This window comes from Schistocerca serialis, chromosome 2, assembly GCF_023864345.2.
Source record: "Schistocerca serialis cubense isolate TAMUIC-IGC-003099 chromosome 2, iqSchSeri2.2, whole genome shotgun sequence".
NCBI lineage: Eukaryota > Metazoa > Arthropoda > Insecta > Orthoptera > Acrididae > Schistocerca > Schistocerca serialis.
The window spans coordinates 632,149,154-632,164,966 of NC_064639.1; the positions used below are offsets into that span (position 1 = coordinate 632,149,154).

A 15,813-nucleotide genomic window follows, 5' to 3' on the forward strand; every position below is an offset into this window, starting at 1 on the left:
GAAAAGGCTCAGCCTGTATGCACACATCCAGGTGAACACATATGTAGCTGCCGCCAGTCTCTCCTCGTGAGATATTTTAGGATCAGTTGTTGTAGCAGTTATGTTAATTCAATGATTTTTTCAACTCTTAGTGTGGTTATTGCATTAACACCGGTCGTTAATAAGGGATGGTTTATATGACAATTTCGATGTGTATTTAGAGCAGTGACGCATTTTTCAAGAGTTGTGGTAGCGTATATTGGCCTTCCTACACATCAGTGATTGTTTGCTGACGTGTCCTTTCTTAGCATGTAGAAAACAATGTTCAAATGTGTGTGAAATCTTATGGCACTTAACTGCTAAGGTCATTAGTCCCCAAGTATACACACTACTTAACCAAAATTATCCTAAGGACAAACACACACACTCATACCCGAGGGAGGACTCGAAACTCCGCCGGGACCAGCCACACAGTCCATGACTGCAGCGCCCTCAGACCGCTCGGCTAATCCCGCGCGGCTTACCATGTAGACGTACGCAAGTTTCTTAGTAGTTATACAGTTGCAGATCGGTAGCAGGCAACTGTTCCTACACTTCTGTGACTGTTGACTGTCCTGTCCGTTCTTACCACTTATGCATGTGTCTGTATACAACATCCCCTGCAGGTATACAATTCCAGATCGGTAGGAGGCAATTATTCTGACAGTGCCTTTAGGACATTTCTCCATCAATTTCGGGTGGTAATGAGGACTAGACCTCACAGAAAAAGTGAATGTGTTTGTAGAAGGGAAGCAAAAGCCGTTGCAAGCATCCTCAGTAGAGCCCATACACCGAGGTGAGCACCTCTGCTTCCTTCAATCTGTGATTGTGGAATAGGACAACGCTGTCTCATGCACTGTGGACAGACTGGCCATTTCAAATAACATGAGCAGCACCTCCATCCTGCTAAAAAGTGTTCCACCTATGCTCATCTATTTTCAGTTCTTTCCATCCCTTTTGTAGGAGGCTAAGGATGCAGTCCTGAAGCATATGCCACAGGGAATCCTCTCTGTCCTACTCCAACACCTCGTTAACTGAACACATTTCCCACCAAAAGTAAAGACAGTACCTTCCACTCCAACTTCTTCCTGCCCATTCACAATGGTGGCAGAGGTGGGGTGGGCTGTTTGTGGACCAGAGTAGTCACTCTTCAAATCTAAGGCAACACATACACATGTTATTGGGAAACGTGGGTGTGGCGAAGGTGGAGTGGATTGTGGATGGGAATCCTACACCCTCAAAAATAAAGTATATAAATAAAGTCACTTTATGTCCCTCTCTCAGAATAGAGTGAATCTTTTTCCCACCAACATCCTGATAGGGGAGAAGAGGGGAATGTGGAGTTGTCTGGTATGTCTGGTGGTTTGCCAGGGGGATGGTGGGAGAACAGTGGGAAAGTGACATTGAACTGAACTGGGTAAGGGTAAGGTTGATAAAAAAAATTGTCTCTATTCTCAGAGGCTGTGAGAGGAGAAGAGAGAGGGGCTTTGGTGGGGGTTCCTCAGAAGGGTAAATTCTCCCTGAGGGGCCATAAATCAACTCTAGGGGTTCATAAATCAATTAGCATAATTATAGGTTAAGAGGAAGGGGTGGAGGATAATTCACCCTGGATTGTATACTTGATTCTGAATTTTTGTACCTGCTCAGACAAAATGGCCCAGGTTTAGCTTCATTCCACTACTACTGCCAATGGCATCTGCTACTTAGTTGTCGATGTGAAGTACTGTGTGCGTGGTCGTTATTGTCTGAACCATACTGGAAATTTAGATGAAAAAAGAGAGCCAGCCAGAGTGGCCATTCGGTTCTAGGCGCTACAGCTGGAACCGAGCGACCGCTACAGTCGCAGGTTCGAATCCTTCCTCGGGCATGGATATGTGTGCTGTCCTTAGGTTGGTTAGGTTTAATTAGTTCTAAGTTCTAGGCGACTGATGACCTCAGAAGTTAAGTCGCATAGTGCTCAGAGCCATTTGAACCATTTTGAAAAAAGAGAGACACTGTCTCGATGTATGTTGTTAACATTAATTTCACGATATTACTGTTGACCTTCACTGCTGATTCATAGCGATGAACATAGAGAAAAGCATGTTACACATTTGCCAGCTCTGATCATGTATCATCCCTACAGTGGTAAAATATCTATTGTAACAACTTCAGATGACATGCTTGCTGTTTAACCAGTGATGTTACAGTAGATATTTTCCCAATGTGAAGGTGTTCCACCTTGGGAGATGGTAGTGAATAAATGTATTGTAAGATAGCAAAGTGTGCATCATGCATTACAGCAAGTATATCGATCCAATTGACAGCTGCCTGAAAATACTTTTTGATCAAAGCGATAAATGACTGTTTAAATTGTAGAGTGTTGTACGCTATACAGTGCTATGAAGGTGTCTGCCCAAGATGCTCATGGATCCAATTCTTTTACTTAAGTCGTTGTTTGTTATTGCTATATTTATTTGAAAACATACTTGTGTGTTACCAATGGCACTTTTCCAGCACAATCTGTGTAAGGTGTTAAATATAGTTTTCTGATTTATTTGCACAACAGTTGCAAGAAACCATATTGCGATGGACGACTAAGTGACGCCAGTTTGAGATGCAACCAAACTCATCCTACTCGCTGTTTCGGACATCAGCCTCACTGTCCAGATGCTGTCTTTCACGATAGGTCCTGGAGCAGCCGACAACGGTTGCCTACATCCGGTCCTTGGATCATCATGGCGTCGTCTTCATCAGCTGAACCACTCGATAACATCTCCTAAGTTTGTCATAAAATATGAACTGTAATCGTTTTGTTATTGTGCATATGCTACATGTTATATTTTAATTACACCATGCTACCTGTGTGAGGAAACGAAACCAAAAAAAAGACAGTGTCTAAAGACCTATTTATTTACACTGATTTGGTAAAACAAAATTTTCTACTTCCTCTTCCTCTAACCGAAAAGTTATTCATTACAGTCAAGTTAGTTGGCAAAATGTGTCAATCACATTAAATATGCGGCTATGAACAACTTAATTTTGTAAGACCACCTATTATGACATTTCATTCGTTGTGTTATATACGTAAGTAAAGGATACAATGCGCTTGAGAAGTAGTCGGAAGAAACATTGCTGAATCTTAAGTGAGATCAGTCATCGTTGATACAGCAAAAGTGGGTGGTGAGCTCTGTGCAGAAAAGGAGTTTGTAGAAGTGGAAGAAGCCCATGAACATAAGAAAAATCCGGGCGTGTCTGCCTCGGCTTCGTCCAGTTGCTCAAAATTTAGCTTTCAGATTCTTTTACTCCTGAAATCAAAAAGTGTAGAATGAAAAAAATCAAATTAATGTTATCGGCTCATGACTCCCGCTTAATTTTCATTTAAGTAAACTTGTACTGGCAACACATGAAAGAGAAACACTAGGCAACTCTGTTCTCCACACAGTAGGCCACAGCAAGCGGCAATAGCGTTGCGTGTGGAGCGTAGCTACCAACCTTGTCGTACAAACCTCCAATTTGTTGTCTCGATTATGGAAAAAGGTATGGCTGTCCTTTCCACCATTAAAAACAATTTCGAGATGTTAGCTATAGTTCGTATGCAGTAATGAATTCCACGAAACGAACCAAATGTAAACTGTAGGCTACAACTTAATTATTCTCTATTGACTTCTCGAGACATGCGCAAAGTTTTACTTTACTCGGGAGTACCACCAGAATGAAGAAAAGGAAACAGTTCATTATACAGCAGTTGCTATAAGATTTGTATCTTTTCATGTTTTTTACTGAATAGTTTCCTCACAATCAAATGAGAAAGACGGTAAAGTGAAGTGAAGAAATAAGTAGGACGTCTTCCTTGTAGTTTTTATGATTACACTTTCTCTTTTCTTATTTACAATGAGCTGTGTCCTTCCATCGACAGCATTGTAGTCTCATGGACAAATCTAAAACAACAAAACCCATTTAGGGGGAAGAAAGGTGATAGATTACATAGTTCACAGCGTGTTAGTTCCAAAACAGGCTCGGCAACACCTTGCCAGATGATGGCTGGATATCACTTTTTTCAGCTGTGGGTGAATCCGCACCTTGCATTGCTGCCTTGTCCCTGGACCAATGGTGATCGTGTGACTAAGAAAGTCATCTGGATTGCGCTACCACATCTGCAACGTATCGACTGCTGCGTGATTATCAGCTGCCTTGCTGGCTATGAACGTGTACTCTTACTCAGACGAATTAATTCCTTTCTCGTAAACAGTTTTCATTGACGTTGGAGACAGGTGCCGGAGGTGAACACGATGTGTGTGCACTGATGTTTCCAAGAAAGAGAAATAACAGCGGAAGGTCTTGAATAAGGTGTGAGACCACTTCATTTGTGAGTTGTTTATGATGGCGAAAGTAGATACTAAAACTGAAACTAAACCCCGTCCGAACAGGCCATGAAAGCCCAAGGGGATACCGACCGGCCGCCGTGTCATCCCACATGCGTCACTGGATGAGGATACGGAGGGCCATGTGGCCAGCACACCGCTCTCCCAGCCATATGTCAGTTTCCGAAACCGGAGCCGCTACTTCTCAATCAAGTAGCTCCTCAGTTTGCCTCACAAGAGCTGAGTGCACCCCACTTGCCAACAGCGCTCGGCCGACAGGATGGTCACCCATCCAAGTGCTAACGCAGCACGACAGCGCCTAACTTCGGTCATTTATCGCGAAGCGGTGTTACCACTGCGGGAAGGCCGTTGGCGAAAGTAGATACAGAATACTTATTTTTTCATTTGGAATACATGGGCCCCTACAGCTACACTTTGTAGTCAAATGTCAAGGGTGATATGTGGAAACGGATAATTCACTACACAGCACAGCAACTCCACTCTTTGACGTTACACCATAGCGTCATGCTTACAAGGGAACCTCCACATCGCACCCCCCTCAGATTTAGTTATAAATTGACACAGTGGATAGGCCTTGAAAAACTGAACACAGATCAATCGAGAAAACAGGAAGAAGTTGTGTGGAACTATGAAAAAATAATCAAAATATACAAACTGAGTAGTCCACGTGTAACATAGGCAACATAAAGGAGAGTCAGAGTTCAGGAGCTCTGTGGTCTCGTGGTTAGAGTGAGCCACTACGGAACGAAAGGTCCTTGGTTCGTGTCCTCCCTCGATTGAAAATTTTACTTTCTTTATTTTCGCAAAGTTACGATCTGTCCGTTCATTCATTGACGTCTCTGTTCACTGTAATCAGTTTAGTGTCTGTGTTTTGCGACCGCACCGCAAAACCGTGCGATTAGTAGACGAAAGGACGTGCCTCTCCAATAGGAAGCGAAAACGTTTGATCGCAAGGTCATAGGTCAACCGAATCCTCCACAGGAAAACACGTCTGATATATTCTATACGACACTGCTGTCGGCATGTGCGTCACATGACAGGAATATGTTGTCGACCCACCTAACTTGTACACTTGGCGAATGGGTAAAAAGATTCTTCTACCTTGCCCGATTTAGGTTTTCTTGTGGATGTGATAATCATCCAAAAAAAGTGAGGAAAACATAGGAGTTTGTCACATAAACTGCATCAAATGAATGCAACAGTTTCAGAGTCGCACAGTTTTCCCTGTGCTCTGTCAAAACATATGTTTTTTACGTTTTCAAATGTTTCCGTGCGTAGACCATCAAATTCTGTATATGTCCAAGCAAATCTGAACATGTCCTGGAATTTTGGATAGCGAAGTTGATATGTGTGAATGGCTGAACTTTGATAATTATCTGAAAATAAAAAATTAAAATTTTCACCCGAGGGAAGATTTGAACCAAGGCCTTGTCGTTTCACAGCTGCTCACGCTAACCACGGGACCACGGCGCTCGTGAGCTGACAATCTCCTCGATGTTGCCTACCTTGCACATGGACTACTCAGTTTGTATATTTTGCTTATTTTTTTCATAGCTCCACACAACTTCTTCCTGTTTTCTCGATTGATCTGTGTTCAGTTTTTCAAGGCCTATCCCTGTGCCAACTTATAACTAAATCTGAGGGGGGTGCGATCGGGAGGTTCCCTTGTTAGCATTAGGTTGCCAAGGGCTTGAAGTGTCTACCTGGTAGACATATGCTGACTTTGTATGTAATAAGACTTTTAATTTTTCTATCTCACACCTGTAGTCATCCAGATCTCATCCTTCTTCCACTTAGTCACTGTAGTGAGCCTGCAGAAAGGGTTCGGAGATCGTTGATGGATCAGATCAGCTGACTTTCACTTTATTCAGACCCAGATTTAAATCTGACTGCTGCCGATCGCTATGGTGGCGATGACATCGGGGTGTAGGGAAGGGGGGAGCTGCACTTGGCGGGAGAGAGAAGGGTTTGATAGAGCCATAGCCAAGGACTGACGAGTCTTGCTAGTTCCCTGACTTAGTGTGGAATTGCATATGGATTTTTAACAGCCGGCCAGGGTGGTCGAGCGGTTCTAGGCGCTACAGTCTGGAACCGCGCGACCGCTACGGTCGCAGGTTCGAATCCTGCATCGGGCATGGATGTGTGTGATGTCCTTAGGTTAGTTAGGTTTAAGGAGAAGTTCTAGGGGACTGATGACCTGAGAAGTTAAGTCCCATAGTGCTCACAGACATTTGAACCATTTGATTTTTAACAAATGCAACCTGACCTTTGCATTTTTACAGACAGGTTTTGGTGGCAGGATAGCACTTCTTTTCTTGATTTGAAGCATTCGTCCCCACTGTTGATCTAAAGAATGTCGATGTACATAAAGTGCTGAAGTTGGCAGGTTATATTCTGTTAAGCGTATTCTACGATATAGAACAAGTTACGTTAAATTTTAGGATTTTCTTCTCTTAGGCATTCCCAGCTCCAGATCAGATGTTTACCTGTGCAATAAATGCACCGTGGTGAGGACGATAATGTCTTTTCTGGTTCATGGACAGAGAGACCGGATGTTCCGCATTTGTAATGGCTTTGTGTCGTTAAAGCGCAAGCTAAGTGAAACATTGATGAGGATTTAGGATACAAACTCATTTCTTTTTGTCAAGTGAAGCTTGCCCTACGATACTGAACGATAACTGAAACGCTTCAGTTTTCTCTAGCATACCATCAAACGTTTTCGTTGAAATTCTGCTTGCAGCTATGTAAGAAATTTTGCGCTTGGCTACAACTTTATATGTCAACATGACACAAAATAGTTTTTGAAAAATGTGTATATTGCAAGTACAGATTAACAGTACTTTCAAAGCTCATTACTAGCTGGTTTGTTATCTGTACTGTAGAGAACAGTTTTAGTCAATTAACATATTTAAGCATTCTAGGAACACCCTCAAAATCTTTGCTTGTATAGAACGGTGTAACTAAAGATAATTTTTCACGTTTTCACGTTTTATTACTGTAAACTTGGGTGCATTACAGGACGTCTTCTGTCAGGATCTCAAAGAGAAGCTCGATAAGGAGAACTATGTAGCGTAGGTTTACAGTCTATATGAGTGTTTGCTCTCCTTGCTGGGAGTGTTGTTGATTGAGAAGTCGAGGATCACGTAGTTCTCACGAACGGATATGAAAATACAGAGTACACCTGAATAGAGCCCGAAGTCTTATGTAACTAAAATGCGACAAGTTCCACGGCTGTTAGTCAGTAACAAATGTTTCGCTTTAACATTCTCCTGTCTCATCGGCATGTAGCACATATTAATGTAGAGTTTTATGGAGGTTTGAATTTATTTCGCAATCCAGGCGATCAAACAGCTGTCTGCTCAGTGTCTAGCATACAACATCGCCTTCAACCACAACGTCAGATGCTGAAGCACGCCTAGAAGTACCGGTAATACTGCAAGGGCTCGGGCCTCCATGTTTGCCAGTCACTTATTCACAAAAGGGTTTGTGAACCATCTGGGGACGCAATTCACAAAACGTAATTTTAGATTAAACACTTAATGGGTTATAACGTGACATGATATAATAGCAGTAAAACCTGTATGGTCTATCACATTGGCTCATTTATCGGTGCGGAAAGTTATGTACTTTGAATTATTGGTCCGATGTACGCTATTGATTGCTCAAAGAAATCTTGTACGGTGTACATTAATACAGGGTGATTCAAAAAGAATACCACTACTTTAAAAATGTGTATTTAATGAAAGAAACATAATATAACCTTCAGTTATACATCATTACAAAGAGTATTTAAAAAGGTTTTTCTCACTCAAAAACAAGTTCAGAGATGTTCAATATGGCCCCCTCCAGACACTCGAGCAATATCAACCCGATACTCCAACTCGTTCCACATTCTCTGTAGCATATCAGGCGTAACAGTTTGGATAGCTGCTGTTATTTCTCGTTTCAAATCATCAATGGTGGCTGGGAGAGGTGGCCGAAACACCATATCCTTAACATTCCCCCATAAGAAAAAATCGCAGGGGGTAAGATCAGGACTTCTCGGAGGCCAGTGATGAAGTGCTCTGTCACGGGCTGCCTGGCGGCCGATCCATCGCCTCGGGTAGTTGACGTTGAGGTAGTTACGGACAGATAAGTGCCAATGTGGTGGCGCTCCATCCTGCTGAAATATGAATTGTTGTGCTTCTTGTTCGGGCTGAGGGAACAGCCAATTCTCTAACATCTCCAGATACTGTAGACCAGTTACAGTAGCACCTTCGAAGAAAAAGGGACCAAAAACGTTATTGGCTGAAATGGCACAGAAAACGTTCACCTTAGGCGAGTCACGTTCATACTGAGTTGTTTCCCGCGGATTCTCAGTGCCCCATATACAGACATTGTGACGGTTGACTTTCCCGTTAGTGTGGAAAGTTGCTTCATCACTAAACACAATCTTTGAAACGAAAGATTCATCTGTTTCCATTTGAGCAAGGATAAAATCACAGAAATCGATTCTTTTAATCTTATCAGCTGCAGACAGTGCTTGAACCAATTTCAGACGATAAGGTTTCATAACTAACCTTTTTCGTAGGACTCTCCATACAGTTGATTGTGGAATTTGCAGCTCTCTGCTAGCTCTGCAAGTCGATTTTCCTGGGCTGCGAACAAATGCTTGCTGGATGCGTGCTACATTTTCATCACTCGTTCTCGGCCGTCCAGAACTTTTCCCTTTGCACAAACACCCATTCTGTATAAACTGTTTATGCCAACGTTTAATACACCACCTATCAGGAGGTTTAACACCATACTTCGTTCGTAATGCACGCTGAACAACTGTCGTCGATTCACTTCTGCCGTACTCAATAACACAAAAACTTTCTGTTGAGCGGTCGCCATCTTAGCATCAACTGACGCTGACGCCTAGTCAACAGCGCCTCAAGCGATAAAATGTACAACTAAATGAAACTTTATAGCTCCCTTAATTCGCCGACAGATAGTGCTTAGCTCTGCCTTTTGTCGTTGCAGAGTTTTAAATTCCTAAAGTTGTGGTATTCTTTTTGAATCACCCTGTATTTTGCACAAGCCTCTGGAATTCAAAATAGGTGGTGCTACCAGACGATGTCTAACGCATAGACTACGTAAACGAAAGGGTATTGTAAATAGATAATACCTAAAGTTTGTAGACGAGTCTCTACTGGCAAGTGTTTTGACAATGACGCCAGATATTCCGTAGAAATCTAGTCGGTCCTATGAGCAGCACAGAATCTGTGAATACCTTTCATCCCGGTATGTATCCTTGTAGACACTTTGAATATAATATTAAGCTCATTCCTGCTGGCACAGATACATACGAGCAATCATCCGCCTACACTCCATCCACGAATGAAATGGAAAAGACCTGTACACAAGTGAGTACCAAAATCCGCGCTCTTCCAGGCTATATACAAAGTACTGATCCGCTAGCACCTAATACACATTAAGGAAAAAAATCGCAACACAAAAAAAAAAACGTTGAATGAAATTTCAGGAATACATTTGACTATACTACGTATGCAAGTGACAGTCTTCGTAAGATCACATATTAACGTAAAAGCGACACAAACCATTGCAAATTTGAAATACTGGCACATTAATGAAATCTGTAACACCCAGAATGTTTAATGCTAACATGCAAACATGCATGCTCTGTGTTGTACAGGTGCCGGATGTCAATTTGTGGGATGGAGTCCCATGCCTGCTGCACTTGGTCCGACAGTACAGGGACAGTTAATGCTGTGGAAGAAGCTGATGTTGTCGTCCGATGGTGCTCGATTGGAGACAGATCTGGTGATAGAACAGGCCAAGGCAACATGTCGACATATTGGATTGCTATAGCGGTGAGTACGCGAGTGTTATTCTGTTGGAAATCACCCACTGGGTTGCTGTTTATTAATGGCAGCACAGCAGGGTGAAACAACAGATCAACGTACAAATTTTCAGTTAGTGTGCGTGGGATAACCGCGATAATGCTCCCGCCGTCACACGAAATCGCACCTGTGACCATAACTCCCGGTATAGGTCCAGTGTGTTTAGTACTCATACAGGTTGATTGCATTCCCTCAAACGCCACCACTGTCAGCGATGCACAACCAGCTTTCGTCATAAAACGTAACAGAAAAGCTTCCTTATCTCCAATTAGCTCTCGCTTCATACCACAATACGAAACGACAGTGGTTTGGGGTGAGTGGAATTAAGCTAGATGGCGTCTAGATCGGAGCTATTGTTGAAGTAACTTATTTGTAACGGTTCGTTGTATCACTGTGGTGAAAACTGCCGCTCAAATTTCTGCTTCAGACGCAGATACAGTGCGATGCCACAGCCATACGTCGAACAGGATAGTCCCCCCTCTCGATAATTCCATGTACCCTGGAAACCATCTCTTTGCGACCGTACATTCCCGTGACCACCGAGGCCAGCAGTCATGCTTCGGCCACCCTGTCGCTGCTCAAGCACTTTCTGTACTTAGAATTTCACGGTCCCTGTTAACACATATCGTTAAACGGAATGCCGCACTAGATTCAATCTGGGAGTGCTCTATCGAATTGGGCACGTAAAATGTATACGTAACTCATCTCCAAAGAGTCGTCAGGAGCGTTTTCTCCGGCGTTTCAGCTGATATTTGTAGTTTCGTTTTTGATTGTGTAGGTGGACTACAAAACAGTAGTACTCGTCACGATTTTCATGCTACTCCTAGTGTCGACAGAAAGCGGTTGTTTCATTCCCGTTACAAACAAAATGAGTGTTTAAAGCGAATTTCACTTTTCCATCCAACAGAGCACTCCAGATATATAAAGTGCAACAAAACGACGTGGCATTGGCTGGACTAATGTCTGGGTAGTGCTGGAGGGAAGTAACACCATGAATCCTGCAGAACTGTCCATAAATCCGTAAGAGTACGAGGGCCTGGAGACCCCTTCTCAACAGCACGTTGCAGGGCATCCTAGGTATGCTCAATAACGTTCAGTTCCAGGGAGGTTGGTGGCCACCGGAAGGGTTTAAATTCAGAAGAGTGTTCCTATATTCACTCTGTAGCCATTCTGGACGTGTGTCGAGTCGCATCGTCCTGCTGGAATTACGTAAGTCCGTCGGAATACACAATGGACATGAATGGATGCAGGTGATGAGACATTATGCTTACGTACGTGTTAACTGTCAGAGTCGTATCTAGACGTATCAGGGGTCCCATATCACTCCAACTACACATGCTCCACTACATTACAGAGCCTCCATTAGCCTGAACAGACCCATGCTGACATGCAGGGTCTATGGATGCAGGAGGTTGTCTCCATACCCGTATACGTCCATCCGCTCGATACAATTCTAAACGAGAGTCGTCCGTCCAGGCTACATGTTTCCAGTAATCAGCAGACCAGATTCGGTGTTGACTGTCCCAGGTGAAGCGTAAAGCCTTGTGTCGTGCAGCCATCACCGTACACGAATGGGTCTTCGGCTACGAAAGCACATATTGATGTTACTGCGTGAATGGTTCTCTCGCTCTTCATCGAAATATGCAGCATTTTGCGGAAGTTTTGCAATTCTGTCACGTAGAAAGAGTCTCGTCAGTCGTCATTGGTTCCGTTATTGCAGGATCCTTTTACGGCTGCCGCGAGTGGGAGATTTGATGTTTTACCCGATTCCTAATATGCACGGTACACTCGTGAAATGTTCGTACCTTGGAGAAGCTGTGTCCCATAGTTCGTGCGCCGACTATAACACCAAGTACAAACTCACTTAATTCTTGACAACCTTCCATTTTAAGAGCAGTAACCGATCTAACAACTGCATCAGACACTTGTTTTCATATAAAGGCGTTGTGCTGCATTCTGCCTGTTTACAAATCTCTCTATTTGAATATGTCTATGCCAGCTTCTTGAAAGGAGGGTGTAAGATGAATATCAACAAAAGCAAAACGAGGATAATGGAATGTAGTTGAATTAAGTCGGGTGATGCTGCGGGAATTAGATTAGGAAATGAGACACTTAAAGTAGTAAAGGAGTTTTGCTATTTGGGGAGCAAAGTAACTGATGATGGTCGAAGTAGAGAGGATATAAAATGTAGACTGGCAATGGCAAGGAAAGCGTGCCTGAAGAAGAGTAATTTGTTAACATTGAGTATTGACTTAAGTGTCAGGAAGTAGCACAGGATAGAGTAGCATGGAGAGCTGCATAAAACCAGACTCAGGACTGAAGACAACAACAACAATGCCGGTTTCTTCGGCGATTCAGTCGATATATTTAATATCGCACCTCACCCAGGTCCTAGATGTACTATCATCTAGGAACAGGTCTCTCCCCTTCGAAGCGGAAAGTTGTTTGGACTGCAGAGTGAATAGTATAAACGATCAGTGGCATCTATACATTTCCATTCATCAGGATTCGAGCAGTACTGCATTATCAGAGGCTTTGTTAATAGAAAGAGATTCTTTATTCCAAGCCTCTGCCTAAATTATGTGCTACTAATTTTTTACAAAAACCGCTATGTACTATTTGTAGGTACTCACTTTCTTACTAGAGCTTTCTGAAAGTATTTGTATGGAGTGTAGCCATGTATGGAAGTGAAATATGGACGATAAATAGTTTAGACAAGAAGAGAATAGAAGCTTTCGAAATGTGGTGATGCAGAAGAATGCTGAAGATTAAATGGGTAGATTACATAACTAATGAGGAGGTATTGAATAGAATTGGGGAGAAGAGGAGTTTGTGGCACAACTTGACTAGAAGAAGGGATCGGTTGGTAGGACATGTTCTGAGGCATCAAGGGATCACCTATTTAGTAATGGAGGGCAGCGTAGAGGGTACAAATCGTAGAGGGAGACCAAGAGATAAATACACTAAGCAGATTCAGGAGGATGTAGGTTGCAGTAGGTACTGGGAGATGAAGAGGCTTGCACAGGATAGAGAAGCGTGGAGAGCTGCATCAAACCAGACTCAAGACTGAAGACAACAACAACAATGCCAGTTTCTTCGGCGGTTCAGTCGATATATTTAATATCGCACCTCACCCAGGTCCTAGATGTACTATCATCTAGGAACAGTTCTCTCCCCTTCGAACTGGAAAGTTGTTTGGACTGCAGAGTGAATAGTATGAACGATCAGTGGCATCTATACATTTCCATTCATCAGGATTTGAGCAGTACTGCATTATCAGAGGCTTTGTTAATAGAATGAGAATCTTTATTCCGAGCCTCTGCCTAAATTATGTGCTACTAATTTTTTACAAAAACCGCTATGTACTATTTGTAGGTACTCACTTTCTTACTAGAGCTTTCTCTTCTCACTGCACATTTAACAAGTACTGACCTCAGCTGCTTTGGTAAGTCATGTCAGTTAACTTATCCGGACACCCCTCTTTTCGTTTCCTCGGCACTAGTACATTGAGAAAGAAGTGAACGGTGTAATATAATAACCAGTCTTTTTGACAACGTTTGTTGAAATAGCGTTGATAGTAAATATGACAGAGTGAACGATAATCCAGCTTACCAAAAACAAGAAAAGTAAATCTGCTGCAACCACAGTTCCTGGAACGATGTTATCTACGCTGTTCATTGCTCACAGAAATCTCACGCAGTGTATCCTATAATATTGCTGAAGCCTGTGGAATTGAAAACAGGTCGTCCTACCCAACGATGTCTAACGAATACACTACATAAACGAAACGGTGGTGTAACTTGTCAGGGAATTCCTAAACGTCATGGACGAGTCTCCAGTAGCAAATGTTGTTACAAGGACGCCAGATATTCCGTGGAAGCCTAGACATTCCTACAGAATCTGAGAAAACCTTTGATCCCTTTATGCATCGTGGTAGACACTATGAACATAAAATTAAGCTCGTGACTTCTGGCGCAGGTACATACGAGCGATCATCCGCCTATGCTCCATCCATGAATGGAATGGTTAATACTTGTAATTAAGTGAATAACAAAATCCGCGCTCTTCCAACGTATATAAAAGACAGTGAACTACTGTTGGACTAGCTTCTAATGTACACTAAGGGAAAGGAATCGCATCACCAAAAATAATTAACCTTAGACTCATAAAGTTTCGGGACTACATTTGACTAGGCAACATATGTAAGCAATTGTCTTTGTAAGATCACAGATTAACACAAGCGCGACGTAAGGCACTGCAAATAAGAAATGCTGGTACATTAATAACCGTTGTAGCCTCTAGAATGTTGAATGCGACCATGCAAACTGCCAAGAATTGTGTTGTACAGGTGCCGTATGTGAGTATGTGCTATGGAGTTCAACGCCTGTTCCACTTGGTCCGTCAGCTCAGGGACAGCTAATGCTGGCTGTGGATGAAGCTGGAGTTGTCGTCCGATGTTGCTCGATTGGAGACAGATCTGTTGATAGACCAGTCCAAGGCGACAGTATGTATAGTATGCTGGGGTGCAAAAGCGGTATGTAGGCAAGCGTTATTCTGTTGGAAATCACACAATGGAATTCTGTTCATTAATGGCAGCACAACGGGTCGAATCAACAGTGTGTTTAGCACGCATACAGGTTGGCAACGGCATTCACCGTCAGCTAGGCACAACCAGCTTTCATCACAAAACGTAACATACCAGCATTCTGCGTTCAATTTCCTCTCGCTTCAGACCTCTGATTTCGGTAATGACAGTGTTTTGGATTCAATGGAATCGACTTTTGGGGGCGTCTATCTCGGAGCTATTCTTTAAGTAATTGATTTGTAATAGATCGTTGTAACACTGCGATACAAACTATCAAATTGCTGCTGCAGACGCACATATAGTACGATGACCCAGTCATACGCCAAACACGATGGTCAGGAACCTAGTCTCCCTACGAGCGTTCATTCCCGTGACCACCGCGGCCAGCAATCATGACAGGGCCATGCTGTCGCTGCTCAGGCACTCGCTCTTCTTCGAGTTTCACTGCCCCTGTTGACACATATCGTTAAAACGAATGTCGCACTAAATTAAATCTGGGAGCGCTCTATGGAATAGAACACGTAAAACATGCATGAAACTGATCTCCGAAGAATCGTCACGAGCATTTTCTCCGGCTTTTCAGCAGGTATTTGCAGTTTCGTGTTTGATTGTGTAGTTGGACTTAGCCCAAGCAAGTAGTCGTCGCGACTTCCATGCCTCGCATAGCTTCGATAAAGCGTCTGTTTCATTCCCGTCACAAACAAAATGATACCTTCCACTAAGTACAAGACTTTCCCTTTAAAATGAAAAGCTGTTTGGATTGCAAAATGAGTAGTAGAAATTATCAATGGCATGACCAGATCTCCTTGCATCAGGATTTGAGCCGTACTTCTTTATAAGAGGCTTTTTTGATATAAAAATAATCTTTATTTCGAGCCTGCGTCTAAATATTGTTGTTCTAATTTTAAAGAAGGTTATTAGCTATTTCAAGGAACTCACATTTTTACTCGCACTTTCTCTT

The 15,813-nt window shown here is 42.8% G+C and overlaps 1 long non-coding RNA gene across 1 annotated transcript; it reads right to left on the bottom strand.

Annotated features, from left to right (window-relative positions):
* Positions 1 to 2,525: 2,525 nt before the first annotated feature.
* LOC126457709 (uncharacterized) lies at positions 2,526 to 13,761 on the bottom strand. Its single transcript, XR_007585511.1, has 2 exons — positions 13,651 to 13,761; positions 2,526 to 2,776 (listed from the first exon to the last, which is right to left on the bottom strand). It is a non-coding gene; the product is annotated as an uncharacterized LOC126457709 (long non-coding RNA).
* Positions 13,762 to 15,813: the final 2,052 nt, after the last annotated feature.